At 36.1% G+C, this 6626-nt stretch overlaps 1 long non-coding RNA gene across 1 annotated transcript; it reads left to right on the top strand.

Annotated features, from left to right (window-relative positions):
* Nucleotides 1-2307: 2307 nt before the first annotated feature.
* LOC109201622 (uncharacterized) lies at nt 2308-6432 on the top strand. The gene is made up of 6 exons (XR_002061676.2): nt 2308-2363; nt 3911-3957; nt 4270-4314; nt 5162-5191; nt 5650-5997; nt 6358-6432. It is a non-coding gene; the product is annotated as an uncharacterized LOC109201622 (long non-coding RNA).
* Nucleotides 6433-6626: the final 194 nt, after the last annotated feature.

The raw sequence follows: 6626 nt of genomic DNA, 5'->3' as shown, positions 1-6626 counted from the left end.
GGAGACTGAGGTCCTTCGGAGTCTGCAGGACTCTGTTAAGGACATTCTATGACACTGTGGTAGCATCTGCCCTTTTCTATGCAGTGGCCTGCTGGGGGAGTGGATGCACGGACAGGGACAGGAGCAGGATTGACAAACTGGTGCGGAGGTCTAGCTCCGTGCTGGGAGGTCCCCTGGAGTCCGTGGGGGTGGTTGGCGAGAGGAGGATGTTAGTAAAGCTGACATCCATCATGAACAACCCACATCACCCACTGCATGAGTATGTGAGTGGGGTGAGCAGCTCCTTTAGTCAGAGACTGAAACACCCTCGGTGCAGGAAGGAGCGCTTTCGCAGATCATTCATCCCAACAGCAGTTAGACTCTATAACTCCTCAATCACAATGTCATAAGTCACTGGACACTGTGAACATCCACGGTCACCACTTCATGCATAATGGACTTTCTATGTGTATGGACATGTGCAGGTATGTATATGTATACATATGTATATTTAGTTTGTACGTGTGTGTGTACATGTCTATAAATAGGAATAGTAGTGGTACAATAGCTATATCAAGCGATATACTTTATGTCTTCCATATTTCCAACCATATCCATAATCACATACTGTGTATGCTACCATTGTATATAGTGTATTATACTGTGTGTGCTACCATTGTGTATAGTGTATTATCTTACTTTTTTCATTGATTGTACTTATTTGTATTTTTGTATTTCTTTCCGACATCTGTACCTGAGCTGAGGTGACGCAAAAATTTCCCCGTCGTGGGATCAATAAAGTCTTATCTTATCTTATTTTGTCATTTGTAAACTATACATAACATTGATTCTACATTGTAACTGATTTGATGTTCTACAAAGTGCTTTTAATTAAAAATAGGCAAACATTTCTTTGTTTCTTTATTCAACTTTTGAACAGTGGTACTTAGTAAGTACATATTCAGTAAATGCAAAGTATTTACATGGCCGCCTAAATTAAAACATTATGGGTTATTCAGAACAGAACTATGCTTGGAAAAATATTGTCCCATCAGTTGATCCAACTCCTCCACAGTAGCAGGTGGAACTTTTCTTTTCTGAGGACGGCTTCTTTTACCTGTCACAACGAACGGTCTGTTTATGTTTTGATCAAGAACCTTTTTTTGGGCAGCTGAAGAGGAGAAGTCTATCTTTGGCTGTGTCTTGGTCATATTACCAGGCAAAACCCAGTATGCAGGTTCATCTGTAAAAGTCCTTCTGCCACAGATCAACACTGTTGCTTCTACATTAAACAAAAGAGCAGCGACATGGCTGCAGGTCTCCACGACTCCGGCCATACAGGTGCAGTGGGCGGCTTCGACCTTCCCTGTGATGCTCACAGTGACCTGTGGCTGCAATGCTGCAATTCAGTCTTTAAGAGTGCAGCACCTGAAACACACACAGACAAAGTTCATTTAAAGACAAGAGCTTTAATAAGCCAAGGCCGACACAAATGTGTTTTATCTACTTTCAAATCCATTTATCATAAATGTAACAAATAAAGTGTTTTTATGTATCCATCTATAGAACGCTGCATGTTATATTCTAAATCTGCCTGTTTCTTTTTAGAAACCTATGACAGAATATGATAAAGATTTGAGTCATTATCATGTATAAACTAATCAGAATGTATTTTAGTGACACAGGACACAACAAGGAAGCAAGATGTGTAATTAGGATTATTTATAATAAATATGAATTAATTAGGGCAATTTCTTTAACCATAAAGAATAACTAAATCCTTCAGGACAATGTCACATCAGTGCACTGAACTCACTATGTTATCCCTCTAACAGCCTCCACATGTTCTCACTGTAATTTCCCACTCATGAATGAATTTATGCTTGCACTAATTTGAATGTTCGGGGGGAATCAAACGCATTTTACTCGCAGTACTCAAGCTGACTTACCTTTGCTTGAATGACGGCGTACTCACAACGTGGAGGCTTAAAAATAGCCAAATCTTGTACCCAGTCCTTGGTGAATTGGATGTGCGCCTCCAGAGATTTATAATTGCAAAATTGGTGCGCCGTGTATGCGCTGACTCCACAGACAAGGTACGAGAGTAGATCATGCTAAGTCAATAGCGGTTTGGTCTTCAGGGTTTCTACTCCACGGCTATATTTCATACGGGTCCACATTTCAACAATCAAGTACCGTCTCTTTGCATCTGGACACAATCTGTCTCTATACCGTCATTTTCTTTTGAGCTACGTTTCAGAATGGTTCGTAGCAACCTTGTTTTGATTCGTGGCCTGCCAGGATGGTGCCAAAGAACAAGAACAAGAACAAGGAGCCAAAAGGCGGGTGGCCGGTCTATGAAGCCTCCATCATCAAGCTAGCAGGTGCCTTTTCTCATATAATATTACTTTATTCTCGCTTATTTGGCACGGAAGCGTAGAGCTGCCACCCAGGCAAAAGAGAAATATAAGTATATCACGTTATAACGTGAAAAGTTTATCGTTCTAACAATATACTATCATGTTTATACAATATACTTTTCATGTTTGAACAACATGTTTGAACAACATTGTACGAACAATGTACATAATTATCACGTCCGTACAATATTGTGTGAACGTGATAATTATGTATATTGTAATAACGTGATATTATATTATACAAACATGAAAAGCATAATGTTAGAACAATATACTTTTCACGTTATAACGTGATATAGCTCTATTTTTCTTTTGCCTGGGTGGCAGCTCCACGCTTCCATAATTTGGTAATCAAAATATGTAACTTAATTAATTATATTGTGACGTACTTTTGCCTTTTCTTATTATTCTGCCTTCTCAGAAAGGGAAAAAATACAAATAAAACTGTTTACACTTGTTATATACAATAACTATCAAAACCTATTCACATTTAATTTGGCTTTCACAGAAATCCCACCTCTCCTTCTGGCTACAGAGTACTTACTTAGGTTAGAAACAAAGCACAGTTATGCTTTATCAAATCAAATCAAATCAAATCAAATCACCTTTATTGTCACGTCACATGTGCAGGTACACTGGTACAGTACATGCGAGTGAAATTCTTGTGTGCAAGCTTCACAAGCAACAGAGTTGTGCAAAATACAATAACGTGCAACAAGCAAAATATAAAAATGGTTAATCTAAAAAGTAATAAATATATGTACCATATATAAAGGTATATACATTACTGAATGTGTGTACTAAATATGTTTTTCTACGTGTGTGTGTGTGTGTGTGTGTGTGTGTGTGTGTGTGTGTGTGTGAGTGTGTATATACATGTTTTACAAATGAAATAGAGTAAACAATAAAATAAGATATATAAAATATAAAATATACAGAGGTTGGTATGTGCAAAACAGTGGCATTAATGTACAGTATGGAGTGCATAATGTTGAAGTTCCAGTAGTGAGGGTGAGGTGTCTATGACGTGTTCAGCAGTCTGATGGCCTGGTGGAAAAAGCTGTCTCTCAGTCTGCTGGTTCGGGACCGGATGCTGCAGAACCTCCTTCCTGATGGAAGTAGTCTGAAGAGTTTATGGCTGGGGTGACTGGAGTCCTTGATGATCCTCCCCGCTTTCCTCAGGCACCGCTTCCTGTAGATGTCTTGGAGGGAGGGAAGCTCACCTCCAATTATCCGTTCAGCACACCGCACTACTCTCTGGAGAGCTTTGCGGTTGTAAGCGGTGCTGTTGCCATACCAGGTGGTGATGCATCCGGTGAGGATGCTCTCAATGGCACAGCGATAGAAGGTCCTGAGGATGCGGGGGCTCATGCCGAATCTTTTCAGTCTCCTTATTAATGTTCGCTAATTACAATGTTCCACATTTCCTTGCTTTTTAAGTCATTTTTAGGCTTTTTAGAGTTTTTGTTTTTTGTTTTTTTAGCAGTAATGTTTCTGCCTATTTGTTTCAGCCCATGAAATCGAATGCAGATCTTCCTGATGTGAGATTTACATAAATGTAAGTAATTTTGTTTGTCATTGTCATTAATGTTGTTGCTGTTGTTGTTTTTGTGCAGTTTGCAATCATATAAACCTAGCAAGCATCAGTCAGCACAGTGACTAACCTAAACAGATTCTTGCTTTATTCACATATATTATATGTAATTATATATACCTGCACATTGTACCTAGGGTTGCAGCCACTTTGCCCCACCCCATTGTTGTGACAGCCCTGATTGTACTTATACACTGCATCTGAACAGGGAACAGTCTGCCACATTAATGTATTTTTAAGTGACTTGTTTGTAATACATGAATTTGTTTCTTACAGATGTCAAAGTCTCAACCTCATGCTGCCCTCCCCCATCCTCCTAAAGTAAGTATTTGTTGTTGTAGTTTTTTATGCAGTGTCTGTGTCACATGCTAATCATAATTATTGAAATAACTGTTTTCTAACAGATTTTCCAAAACACTAGTTATGTTTGTTGTCATTCAGACCAGTACTACTGCTTAGACATTGCTTAGTGGTCATGCATGTTTGACAAGCTTGTTATGATACCAAAACAGTAAGCCTATCACAATAATCGATATATCGACTTAACACACAATACATGTACATGACCTCAATAATTGTTGATGATGCAATATATCTGACATTATATTTACAAAAATAAAATATAATAATAACAACACAATAACATTAAATAACATTGTTTTCTATTTGTTAGAAAATTTACTGTTTATTCAAGTTTTTATGGTATCTAATATTTTGATACCTAATTTCCATGATCTAAATATTTTTAGAATTAGATGTTGGTTTGTCAATTGAAAGTGTGTAGATCTTGCATTATTATGGTGTTATATTATGATTATACATTCAAAGACATAAAATGGTCTTAAAATGACAATGACATAACTTGTTGCAATTGTTTATTGGTCAATATACCGACCAACAAAAAGTTGTTATCGTAACAGGCCTTCAAAACAGACGGTTTTATGATTGATAAATTCAAAAAATAAATACATTTAATTTCTCTGAGATTCTCTAATATTCAGTTACAGTTCACAACACAGCTACCTGTACATGCAGTATTATACTGTAAATATAAATCTCTGCATTTAGCATCCCACTAGAAGAGTCACAGTTACTGCCTCTTTTTTTTTTTTTTTTTTTTTTACAAATACCTGTACTATTACTAACACATTTACTGTTTTACTTTTAGCCTGTGGATACAAATGCAGATTTCCTTAATGTAAGTTGTGCATTTATATTACATCATATTATTTTAATATTATTTATTTATTTTATTTTACATTCAAATATCTCAAGCTTCTTAGTTAAATAAGCTTGATTGCTAGTAGGTAAAGAATAGTTCACCTATAATTGATATTCCCAATTAATTTCTCACCTCTGATTGAATGCCTTTGTTTGTTGGCCTTTTTTGACCATAACAAGACATTTTTGCAGGATATATATGGTGAATTTATATGCATAGATACAGTCGTAGTGCTTGACACATGCACACAGCAGTAGATGTACTAAAAAGGAAATAATTACAATCATGATGTTGATTGCTGATGTCAGTATATATATTTTAGAGGAATGTTTTGTTTTTCACCCAAAATGAACTATATTGCTTCAGAAGAGATTTATTACTCTGCCTGACTCTTATATATTGTTCTGTTTTTTGTTTGTTTTTGTTATTTTCAGGTTCAATGGTGCGTGTTCTTCTAATGGCTGCCTTCCCACTGGAGGTTTTGATCCACAGCAATTTAAAAGGTAAACAGCTTTGAAAGTCAGTTCAAATGGTTAGCTAATAGTATTCTAAAAAGCCTACAACTCTGTCACCAGTTTCTTTACCAAAAAGTACCCATAAAAGTATCTCTCAATAGCATATCATTGTAGTTCAAATGTTTAGTTGTACAAATATCAGATTTTAGGAAATCTAAAACTAGTCAAACACTCAAATGTTCATGCTTTTTATAGGACAGAGCAAAACGGACATCGGCGCAAAGTGAAGAACTGCCCTTCATAAGGACACTATGACAGCCATATATAGTAAGTGAAGACTTTCTGTGTATCTAAAATTGCATACAGCACAAGTAACTTACTTTGCAACCATTAAAATAGGTTGTAAAGTAAGTTACCAATACAAATAGGTGATGATGCATTGTAGTGGTTGGTCTCAGACAAAGAAGGTCAACAGATTTATGAATGCTGGAGGGTAAGGAGAGACGACCAAAAGGGGTGTTAGCATTACTGTAATGTGAACTGGATAGACGTAAAATATATCTGTATTAATATCTGTATCTATATAAACAGAAATATCTGTTTGCTAAATGAAGCCAGCTAACATAAATCATATTTTTATTTTAACTCTGATAAAAGTAATAGAACTGTGACTTTTGTTTGTTACAGTGGCAGTAAGGAAGAGGTTTCCCAATGTGTCCAGAAGGGCTTTGAGGATTGCAGTGAAAGCTGGGGGAACTGAGACTGCTGGAAAAGGAAAAGAAATTACATTTAAAGTATGTTGACTTATGTTCACACAATCACACACACATATACACATACACACACATACATATGTATATATATATATATATATATATATATATATATATATATATATATATATATATATATATATATATATATATATATACACACACATACATACATACACACAC

Source organism: Oreochromis niloticus, linkage group LG3, assembly GCF_001858045.2.
Source record: "Oreochromis niloticus isolate F11D_XX linkage group LG3, O_niloticus_UMD_NMBU, whole genome shotgun sequence".
Lineage (NCBI taxonomy): Eukaryota > Metazoa > Chordata > Actinopteri > Cichliformes > Cichlidae > Oreochromis > Oreochromis niloticus.
Note: the sequence above shows the minus strand (reverse complement) of the source record. Positions and strands in the feature narration are given on the sequence as shown.